The sequence below is a fragment of the Zootoca vivipara genome, chromosome 3 (genome assembly GCF_965207765.1).
Source record: "Zootoca vivipara chromosome 3, rZooViv2.hap1.1, whole genome shotgun sequence".
Classification (NCBI taxonomy): Eukaryota; Metazoa; Chordata; class Lepidosauria; order Squamata; family Lacertidae; genus Zootoca; species Zootoca vivipara.
In genome coordinates, this window is record NC_142586.1 from 113,499,892 (window position 1) to 113,511,516 (window position 11,625).

At 46.0% G+C, this 11,625-nt stretch overlaps 1 long non-coding RNA gene across 1 annotated transcript; it reads right to left on the reverse strand.

The window, feature by feature from the left end:
* Positions 1-7,996: 7,996 nt before the first annotated feature.
* LOC148686441 (uncharacterized) lies at positions 7,997-11,237 on the reverse strand. The gene is made up of 3 exons (XR_015949221.1): positions 11,002-11,237; positions 9,209-9,334; positions 7,997-8,193 (listed from the first exon to the last, which is right to left on the reverse strand). It is a non-coding gene; the product is annotated as an uncharacterized LOC148686441 (long non-coding RNA).
* Positions 11,238-11,625: the final 388 nt, after the last annotated feature.

Sequence of the window (11,625 nt, forward strand, 5' to 3'; positions counted from 1 at the left end):
AAACCCCAAATTAATTCCGGATGGCAGCAATTATAGCAATTTCCACAATACCAATGTATTTTCCTATATAATTAAACGCCTAGCCAAATACCAAAGAGACCGCCCAATAATTAATATTCGCTGCGCAAAAGAAACCAGATCTACCTATAATTAATAACTGCAATGGGAAATGTCACTAATTAATTATATGCAATGAATTAATTCAAAACACCAGGATAAGTCAGATTAAGATAAGTTAAAACCAGGGCGCCCCTGAAAACCAATACAAGGGAGTAACAGTGAGCTGCTACTACCGGCAAGAACAAAGGCCACACACAAGATGGCGCTGGCCGCACAAGACAAAAAACAGCTAGCCCTGCCCTTCCCAAAATGGCGGTGGTTGCACTGAGCCCAGCAATCAGAGTATCATGAAGAAGAGACGCTCCCAAAATGGCGACCGTCGGCAGACCCACGTGGCCACCCTCAAAATGGCCGCCGCACTTTACCGCAAGGAGGCCCTCTCAAAATGGCGCTGGCCGCACAAGACAAAAAACAGCTAGCCCTGCCCTTCCCAAAATGGCGGTGGTTGCACTGAGCCCAGCAATCAGAGTATCATGAAGAAGAGACCCTCCCAAAATGGCGACCGTCGGCAGACCCACGTGGCCACCCTCAAAATGGCCGCCGCACTTTACCGCAAGGAGGCCCTCTCAAAATGGCGGCTACCAGCCGACCCACCTGGCCACACTCAAAATGGCTTCCTTATAAGCAAGCCAAAACCGGGCTATGAGGGAGAGAGCCCAACCGCTATGGCCACCAAACCCACGTGGTCGCGATCCCCTCTTGGAGAGTATACAAACAGGGGGGAGAAAAGCCCAGAATCAGGAGGGAGAATGGAACGCACTCACCGAGTCCGCGACCGCTTCACAAGAGAGCTCCGACAGGCAAGGGGAGAGGAGGCAGCCGCCTCAACTCTGCTACCCAAACCGCGGCAAGAAACCTGAAGGAAACGGTCGCCCGGACTTTGCGGAAGGTCCTCCTCGCAGGAGAGCAGGGAGAGGAGGCAGCCGCCTCAACTCTGCACACGGAGAAGCGGGATTCTCCGCTCCGATCGGCACGAGCCGCTTCGATGTGGGAACAGCTGCAGTAGAGGAGTTGCTGCAACCAGAACCAGGAAGCCAGGCGGTGGGACCGGAACAAGGAACCGGCTTGGGGCCGGTACCCGAAGAGCTGGTTGACAGCTGTGCGGAGGGAGGCTGAAACAGCGCAACTCCGACGAAGGCCCCCACGCGCCGCAGCGACTCGCGCCCAGCACCGGAACAGCTGATAGGCGGCTGCGACGTGGGTGGCGAAGCACCGCGGCTCAGATGAAGCCTCTTCGCAGACGCAGACGAGACCTGAATTGGAAGAAAGAAAAGGGAAGTAAGCAATCAGGCAAAACTGAGCTAGAAAATAAAAACAAATCCACCGAAAAAGAATGCTTCTGCTCGCTCTGGCGAAATAAGAGGGAGAGAGCGAGCTCCGGCCGCGCAGTGGGGTTTAAACCCCGCGGCCCCGCCCCCTCGTCCCTATTGGACAAGGGCGCGGGTGACGCAGGCGGGAACTTCCATTGCGTGGGGGCTGACACTGCAGCCCCCACGCAATGGACTCGTCGGGCTGCCCACAACTCCACCTCCGGCTTAAGGCATGGAAGTGGTTTTCTGATGGCATGAGTAGTCATGAGTAGATTCTTATCTGCTGCAGCTTTCATCACGACTGATATTGGTTCATCATGAAATCGATTCACAGCAACACCCCTGAGTGCCTGGATGGGAGACCTTTTTGCTTGTAGGGCATATTGAGATCTCCTGCTAACAAGCATATCAGATATAAGAAGTTATCATTCCTCTGGTTTCCTCCAGCCAAATCAGAGCTGGAATCCCATGGATGTGAACCAGCCCTCCAATAGCACAAAAAATAATTGGCACAGAAATCAATATGATTTCAGCTGGAATTATTCTCCCACCCCACGAAAAAGAAGAAAGGGCATAAACACTTCATTGTTGTGACCCATGAATCGGTGTGCGGGTTGAGTTTGTAGGAGCATTTTTTTAAAAAAAAAAAACCTCAACTGTTATATTTGCATTTGGTGATCTATATGGGGGACACGGGTGGCACTGTGGTGTAAACCACTGAGCCTTGGGCTTGCCGATCAGAAGGTTGATGGTTCGAATCCCCGCAACAGGGTGAGCTACCATTATTCAGTCCCAGCTCTGATGTCCATAAATTTAGGGAGACTTTGACCACATTCCAAGCAAATCCTCAATTACAAACTTCAGTTATTTATATTTTCCAATTCACACGGTCTAAATACTTAATAACCATATTATCTCAATAAATTTCCAACGTTCCAATTTTGCTTGCTTTGTAAATATTATAAACGGCTCATCCGGAGGGAGGTTTGTTAAGTAGATAGTAAAGCACAATTATAGAGTTCCAGCCTTCCCCCTTCTATTCCGTCGCATACCTTCTTAATCTGATGAAAGACATTCCTCAGTGTCTTTTGTTTCCTCAGTAGCTGTAGTTTGTAGTATAAATCTCCTTCTTTGTCTGAAGCATGTCCACGACTCATATCTAATTTCTCTCTTAAGTCATGGAGCCCAAAATCGCTCCTAAAATCAGCATCCAGGAGATCCAGGCTCCCACGGGGGCTTTCCATCCAGTGCCCCCAGCCCCGCCTTCCTTCCGAAGTCGAAGCTGGTGGTGGGCATATGCTGATGAGACTGCATCTTCGCGTACCCCCTGGGAAGATTTCGGGAGGCTGCTACTCCCATTACAGCCTCATAAATTACCCTGTAGGTGTCGGAGAGATGGAAGTTTCATCCATCTTCTACGGCACTTGGGCGGAAGTTCACTTTTCTCAGTATGTTTCACCATGAATAAAACAGCTTCTCCCTCCTTCTTTACCAGAAGAACTTTTATGGACTTGCAAGTTCTACCCAACACTCTTTTACTAGGAAAAGAGGTACTGGAACTCACCAGGAACACGTTTCTTGTTCTCTCACAATGGCAATTGTGCACACCTCAGAGGCATAGCTGCCAAGTTATCCCTTTTTTTAAGGGATTTTCCCTTATGCTGAATAGGCTTCCTCGCGAGAAAAGGGAAAACTTGGCAGCTATGCTCAGAGGTGTCAGCACTGAGTTCCAGTGAGTTCCGGCTGAGAAAAGCCCTGCTTCTACCATTGTCCAATCATCGATAGAAGAAACTTAAATGGTAGTCACAATCTCTGTTACCTGGGATGTCAAAGAATCTTCCATGGCAAGAAGCATCCCATCCTAACTCTAGAGCTTCTTCCTCTCTATCTGCGGCTACTACTACTACTACTACTACTACTACTACTACTACTACTACTAATGAAAAGAGCATATCCATTTTTTTTCATCCTGCATGCTTTGTGTTATTTGCTCATAAAAATTAATTCATATTTTTCATTTCATTCTATAAGACTGTCGGTATTTTCTCTCCATTAAGAGCAGAAGTAGAGAACCTCAAGTCTACCTGTCAGATGTGACCCCCTCTCCCAGTCTTTCTGCCTCACCCTGAAAATCCCACACCCAACTCACCCCATCACTGGGCTTGCTCTACACCAGGACTGCTGGTCCTGTTAGCTAGGGATGGTGGGAGTTTTAGCCCCAAAACAGCTGGAGGGCCAAGTTTGGCCATGCCTGCTCTACACCTTCCCCGAGTTCTTTTACCTGCTTGGGAAGTCTCCTTGAACTCTGATAATGTCACATTCTTGTCTGCATGGATGATGGAGAAGGGTGCACAAGTCTCCATACAAATAGAAACTTGGCCTGGTTTTGTCTGAGGCCCTGGCCAACACTCAGGTGTAGCTTTTAGAAGATGGTTTGGAGGGGAAAGTTACACTTTAACAGCCATGGCTTCTTCCAAAGAATCTTGGGAGTTATTATTTTTTTATAAAAAAATACAATTTATTATTTTTATGATAACAAAAAAAAACCAAATAAACCCCACACACATAACAACCAAAAAATTAAACCATAAATCTTAATTGACTTCCCTCCATTCCCCCTCCTGGTTCCATTATTTTATACTTAATCATGCACGTCCATAAAATCTTAGATTCTCAACAGTCCATTTTTAACACTTTATTCATCTTAGTAAAGTGATTTTTAGAAGTTCAACTAATGTAGAAGCCTATACAGAAAGCTTGCAAAGTATGCATTAAACACTTTCCCTTTTAAAAAAAAAATCAATGTCCTTTTTCTTTCTTGGGTTTCAAATTATCCAATATGTCCCGCATAGTTCACTAATTTGTTTTGCCAATTATCTTTATCTTCTTTGCCAGTGGCTTCTTCCTTCTATAGGGATGGTCTGGTCTTGGCCTGGGATCCACTCTCAGATGCAGGGACAGAGTCATAGGCTCAATAAATCCATTAAGTCATGTATCTTTCAAAATCATAGCATCTGTTTTTTTAAACAAAAATCATTTTCAACATTCTCTTCAAATCTTTATATGTCACTTCCCAGACCTTCTTAATACCTGTAACTCTACATTGCCACCACGAATTTTGGGAAATCTAGTTTGTTAAGGGCGCTAAAAGTTGTTAGGGGACTCCCATTCCCCTCACAGTTCTACAGTTCCCAGAGTGGTTTTGAGAACCAAGGAGATGAAGTTAAGACAGAAGGCCAGGAAGGAAGGGAAACGAATGACTTCACATATTTCATGTGTATTTGAGGGGACGCAACTTGGAGGACGCAACTATGTAGTCACATTTTCTGTAACGATATTATCCGAGTCAAAGAACCTCAAACACATTTTCTAAAGTAATTTATTTTCTGAAAATATTTTCCGGTTATATGGACTGGAATTCCTCTTAGAATACAGATTAATCTGGGAATAATATTCATTTTGAGAGCGTTCGTCTTTCCCCAAAGGGTGAGGTCTAATAACTCCCATCTATCAATGTCTGAAGAAACCTAACTGTATATTTGCTTTATCTTACTAACTGATTTAAATCTCTTGGTTTTAACAGATTTTTTTGGGGGGGGGGGGAATGTGGAATTGATACTCCTTTAATGAATGCATAAGCAAATTTTCACCTATTGGCGTCATTTCCGATTTGGACCAGTTAATAGAGTATCCTGATATTTTGCCGAAAGCATCTATAATTTCTGCATCAACACAGCAATAAGAAATAAACAGAAGAATATCACCTGAAAATAAAACCAATTTATATTCAGCTGAATTATGGGCTATTCTGTAGATCTCCCAATATTGCCAAATAGCTTAAGGCAGGGGTTCCAAGAAAATATGTAAAAATATTTACTGAAGCACTTTCTGAATGCCTTTTGTCCCATCCCCCCACCTTAACCTGCATCATCTGTGCCAGATGGACCTGATACAGTTATGGTGATACTGGTTGTATCAAGTGGCTAAATTTAGACAGCCTTTTAATTTTTTGGAATTAATTTACAAAGGGTGTGCAATGCGGGTTCTCCGAGGGCCTTTCGGCGGTTCCCTCGCTACGAGAAGCCAAGTTACAGGGAACCAGGCAGAGGGCCTTCTCGGTAGTGGCACCCACCCTGTGGAATGCCCTCCCACCAGAGGTCAAAGAGAACAACAATTACCAGACCTTTAGAAGGCATCACAAGGCAGCCGTGTTTAGGGAAGCGTTTAATGTTTGATGGATTTCTGTATTTTAGTGTTTTGTTGGAAGCTGCCCAGAGTGGCTGGGGGAACCCGGCCAGATGGGTGGGGTATAAATAAATTATTATTATTATTATTATTATTATTATTATTAGCACGATTTGCGGTGGGGGCTAGCAAACCACTCCTGAGTCAAAGGTGGGGGCATGAGTGGCCACAGTCTGATTGGTCCTGGGCTGTTGTTGGGCAAATTAGTATGTTGCAAGTGGTAAGTCCAGCCCTGGGGTATAAAAGGATAAATGCACGGTTTCTCTTTCTCTTTGCCTGCGTTTTCGGATCCCCTCCATCCCTCCGCTGTTTTTTAGGCCTCTGTGTTGACATTACTGTGCCTCTCCAGGGGTCGCCTGTATTCAGGGGCCAGGTAGGAATTTTTTTCCATTTGGCTGATTGGCTGGTGCCATCTGATTTTTTGCCTAAAGGTAAAGGAGCCCCTGACCATCAGGTCCAGTCGTGTCCGACTCTGGGGTTGCGGCGCTCATCTCGCTCTATAGGCCGAGGGAGCCGGCGTTTGTCCGCAGACAGCTTCCGGGTCATGTGGCCAGCATGACCAAGCTGCTTCTGGCGAACCAGAGCAGCGCACAGAAACGCCGTTTACCTTCCCGCCGGAGCGGTCCCTATTTATCTACTTGCACTTTGATGTGCTTTTGAACTGCTACGTGGGCAGGAGCTGGGACCGAGCAACGGGAGCTCACCCCATTGCAGGGATTTGAACCGCTGACCTTCTGATCAGCAAGCCCTAGACTCTGTGGTTTAACCCACAGCGCCACCTGGGTGGTTTTTTGCCTACTGCATAGCAAATAGTCTCAACTTGTAAGGTTGGCGGTCAGGCATTGGTTATTTTGGTTGTATTAAGGGGTCTTATTGATTCTGTTGGCACCTAGTTAATGCCTGCATGGTGGGGAAAATCCCGGTCAGGAATACGGGGGCTCTATGCAGTGTCCATAACCCCAGGTCAGGGGCCAGGACCGCATACTGAGCCCCTGTGAGACTGAAGGGAGAGTGGAGAGTTCATGCACCCGGGTCCCCATCTCTCCCTGTAGGATTTCCCCATGTTGACAAGGCAAGTTATTATTTCTGTCCTTAGGTGACAGTTGAGAACCAATGCCTACGCAACCACTCACATGTTTTGTATTCAATAAAAGTTGTGGCCAAATTCATGCCAAAAACCATTAAACAAAAATTCTGTCTATGTTGTGAGTTATTTGAGGGGTGGTTTGGGGGACCTCCACACGCAATTGTTCTGTGCTGGGGCTGAAGAATTGGAGCAATTCAGTCAACTGCAATGTTAATAAACTGCTTCCAGGTGAACTCAGCGACCCACAAAGTTTTGCGTCATTCCATTGCTCTATTTTTCTGCACTCTCTTCTTCCACTTCTATGTTTGTCCGAGCCTCTGTGCTCCTCTAGTCCAAGAGCTTTTCGAGAAGCGAGGTTGCTTTAATGCTGTGTGCTTTTTCTTTTCTTAAACCAGAGCTGTGAATGATTTTTTTTACTGGGCTAGGTTGTACTCAGGAGTGAACCCACCTGCTCCTTCAGCAGCTCCTCTGTTTCCACCATGCCACCACCCTCTCAAATGGGGGTGAATGATTTTTTAAATCCTTCTTTGTTTGAAAATAGAAAAAAAGCATTCCAAAGCTGTTTGTCACTTCACAGAGTGTATTAGAGAGGGAGATTTGCCTTGAAATGCAAAACTGAAGCATTTCCCTCCCTGAATTTAAAAAAAACAACCCAGCAGAAACTAAGCTGTCCAGTGTAAAGCTTGTAATTGTTGCTTTTGTTCTGTTCTTTAATGAAAGAAGCAGAGCAGTTTCTATTTGTTTAGATATTCCTCGCCTAAATTGATGGGGGCATTTTTGCCATGGCCTGGGCTCCCCCCTGGAAAGAAGAACCAGATAGTATTTGCTAGGTTGGACTAGATGACCCCAGGGTCCCTTCTTCCACTACAATTCTATGATTCTAAGTGGGCCACTCTCTCAAGGGGATTCATCCAGGCTTAAATAGACAGCTTCTTTCCAAAGCACTTTGAATCACCCCGTTTTTACTCCTCCCCTCTCCCTCCATATGCAATATGGGCTTTTTGAATTGCCTGTTTCAAGGAGCTGAGCAAATTTTGTGTGGAGCCAGGAACTGGCCCAGAGATTCTGATTTTTTTTGCCAAAATCATACTGTTGGGAGTTCTTGTTCTGGAGTGGTGTTTTGGTTGGTTAGTTGGCTTTTAGTCTGGCCAGAAGCATGCATAACTAAATCTGTAAGGGAAATGAGTTGTGGTTTTTTAAATGAAGGAATAAGAAAGCACATGTGCCAAAAATGTTTCTTTTGATTGTTTATTATTAGTAGTAATAACTGAAAGGAAGGAAGAGATTCTTGACTTAGCGAGGGATAGACTCGTGCCATGTCGGATTCCTGGGAGTCCAAATTAAGAGAGATGATTACTTGATATTAAATTTCTTCTGCTGATGATCAAACAAAGGTCCAGCTTTGAAATCCCTCTCAGTTACTTCAGTTTGCTAAAGAAAAGGAGGAGGAAGAGGTGGTTTTACTCATGACCACACATATTGAGAATATATAGTGTTACATATATGTGCTGGATCAGTTCCAGCAGTCATGCTCATAGCAGGCCCATTGAAATCAATGGGTCTACACTGAATGACTTTGGAGATCATCCTGTAATTAAACAGCTGCCTTTCACCCGATGAACCAAGGGTGAGTTAGAGCAACTAACACTCAGAGCTCATCCACACTTGCACTTGTCCCATGCCTAAGGAAGAGTGGGTCTGAGAGGTTTTCTGCTTGACCCACACTTTCTAGGCATGGGTCCAGTGGTTTTCCCCTTGGCCCCCACCATTTGCAGGGGAAACCCGCTCTTTGGTGCTAAATCAGAGCAAGCGTCAACCTGGAGAAAACCCAAATTGCCTTTTGCTCTGTTTGATAAACCCTCAGTGTTGAAAGCATTTAAAAACAACTTACAGTCACAAAAATAAAGAGAAGGTACATCCCAGGTGCCAAAAGCTAGAGTCTATTTCAGGCAGAATGAGAGAAGGCTGGTTTACCGGGCCAACTATGGCATTCCTCACAAACCTTCAATGAGCCTTCATGCCACCTGCCCTACCTTCTTCCTTGCAGTCAGTCCAGATGTTGGCCCTGACTGTCAGCTTCCTCCTCCTCCCGCTTGGTTTTCCTCTAGTAGAACCAAGAGAGGAGGAAGATGGGGACCAAACAAGAATTAGCTGGGGCTGCCTGCCATTGGCTTTGGTGCCAGCCGCTGTAGGTCTGTCTGCTTTCCTCCCCACTGGGCAGCAATACCCAAAGTATCTGGGTTTCACCCATTTAATTTCTCAATGAAATGCTTTAGCTGAGAATCCTGCATTGCAGGGGGTTGGACTAGATGAGCCCTGGCATCCCTTCCAACTCTACATTTCTATGATTCTACATGCAGGCAGGTGACCTGTGCACACCCCCTTTTGCAGTAATAAACATTTACTAACAAACGTGAGATGCCTTAATGAGGAACGCAGACTTCACCTTTACAGCAGAGACGGAATAGGCTGCATTTTCCAATGCGCGTAGTTCCACGAGGGCAGAAGGCAAAAAAGCATTTTCCACCGGCACTCTCACATTTACTGGTACCATCCCTCCATTGCATGTTTCCTGCACAGAGAAAAACAGTCCTATTGCTTGGAACCTGTTACATGGAAGTCTAGAAGCATTCACACAAAGCAGAAATGATGTTATCTTTATGCATAAAACTGGTGGCGGACATTTGTTTGGGGGATGAATGGGAAATTTTGATGAATGGAGGCCTTTCTGATTGCTAGTCAGCATGAAACAAACATAAACTGTAATAACAAGTCCCCATTGAGTAGCCAGCTCCTCGTTCATCACACTTTGCCTTTCTGATTTCTCTGGCTTTCATTTCTCCATAGCCAGCAGTTGCCTGGTGGGATGGATGTAAGGGGGGAGAGAGAGAGAAGCAAGCAGGGGAAAGCCCCCTTACCCCCCCCCCCACTATGCCATTTCTGTCCCCCATTTCCATCCAAGGAGATCAAGATGGATCCCCCTCTTTTATCCTCACAACAAACCTCTGAGGTTGGCTACAGTGGGGGGCGGGGAATGACTGGCCCAAGGTCAGCCAGCGAGCTTCATGGCTGAGAGAAGATTTGAACCCAGCACTCTGACCACGGCACCATGCTGCCTGTCTGCATCACTTGCATGTGGAGGGGAAGGCATGTCAAAGTAAGGTGGGAGTCATGCATTTAAACCCAGAACACAAAGTCATACTTGCACTTCCTGGCTCTTTTGCAGCAGAGAGTTTTCTGTGTGCAATGCATGGAAGACCCAACTCCAGGACGCATAATGACATCAGATAAAATTCTCTTGCACAAGGCTTCCCAAGCATCCAACAGCTGCCTGTCTGGCATTTAGGAATTTTGCAGAATGCGCACTGCAAGTCCTGAACTTAGCATTTCCCAAGCAGGAGGAGCACATGCAGATCAGGAGACCTCTCTGCTGGGCTAGGTTGTACTCAGGAGTGAACCCACCTGCTCCTTCAGCAGCTCCTCTGTTTCCACCATGCCACCACCCTCTCAACCAGAACCAGGACTTACATTACATGCTTCATTATTTCGGCTGCTGATTGTAAACCTTAAGCTCCTTCTTGGACTTTTTACTTTCTGTCACAACAGCAGGGGGCGCAGGGCAACTTTCTAGTTTCACATGGCTCTCTGAGTGCGGGTTTAGCTCTGTGAGATTCAACGTAGGCCAACAACCTCTCTTCCCTCAGGCCTAAGGACACCCCACTCATTGTATCAAGCACAGATGATTCTGATCCATTGCATTTCCCCCTCACACAGTTCAAACTCTAAAGAAACAAAATCACTCAGCGAAGAACACACTAGGTGATATCCTACTTCAAAGAATTATCTGTGAGATGCTCTACCACTACATATAGCCTTGATAATCAGATATCATGGAAGATCACTCATCAGTGGCTTCAGCCATGTTTGAAGGCAGTACATCATTGATGACCAGATACAGAGGACTAGATGGCCACATCTTAGCAGACGCTGCTAGAAATTTCCAGTGTTGGGGAAAAGGAGGTAGCTACTTGGGTCTAACTCAGTATTCCTTCCAGAACGTATTAGAGAGTTTCAATGTAATGTCCGAGAGGACCATGCCTAAGAGCATGTACAGCCTATGAATCACCATTGAAAATACGATCATTAGCTCATGATCCAGCCAAGGAGAAGCATTCTAACTGAGTTAGTGAACTCCTCCCAATGAAATGCAGTCCCGCCCACCATGTAGATTACAATTACCTTCATCCTCCAAAGCTTCATCGTAACCAGCTGGGTTTTCATCCTGAGGACCACTCAGATCTTCCAAAGCCTCTGCCTCTTGTTTCTCGGCTTGGCCCAGATCTGCTTCATCAGACTGGGCAATGCCAAGGAAGACCACAGCGAAGAAAAGACAGACGAACTTCATGGTTCTTCTAAGACTTGTTGTGTGCCGCTGAAAGGAGTCACAAGGATGAACTGGCAATGGTGATGCCTTCACAGAGTTCATGCCTATATATGCAGCTGGGATGCCAAGATGGCTGCCCTAATGGGACAGGTTTCATTGTCTTTGAAGTAGCTCTCTAGATAAGGGTGTGAAATAAAGATGAATACGGCATTTGAGATTACTTCAGACTTTGCAACACAGTTCTCTTTGATGTTGCCCCCAGTCTGTAGGCCTTTTGTCAAAGTTGCCATCTTTGCATTTGCACTGTTGCTAATCACCCTCTCGCTCCCCACATGCTTGCCTATTCATCTCCCCGCCAGGCAGCTGACACATCCTTGCCACAATCTATGAAACAATATTTATTGTGTTGGTTCTGGGCTCTGAGAAAAAGAAGGGGTGGAAGACTGGCAGTGGGCGCATCAACAGCAGCTGCAACAAGT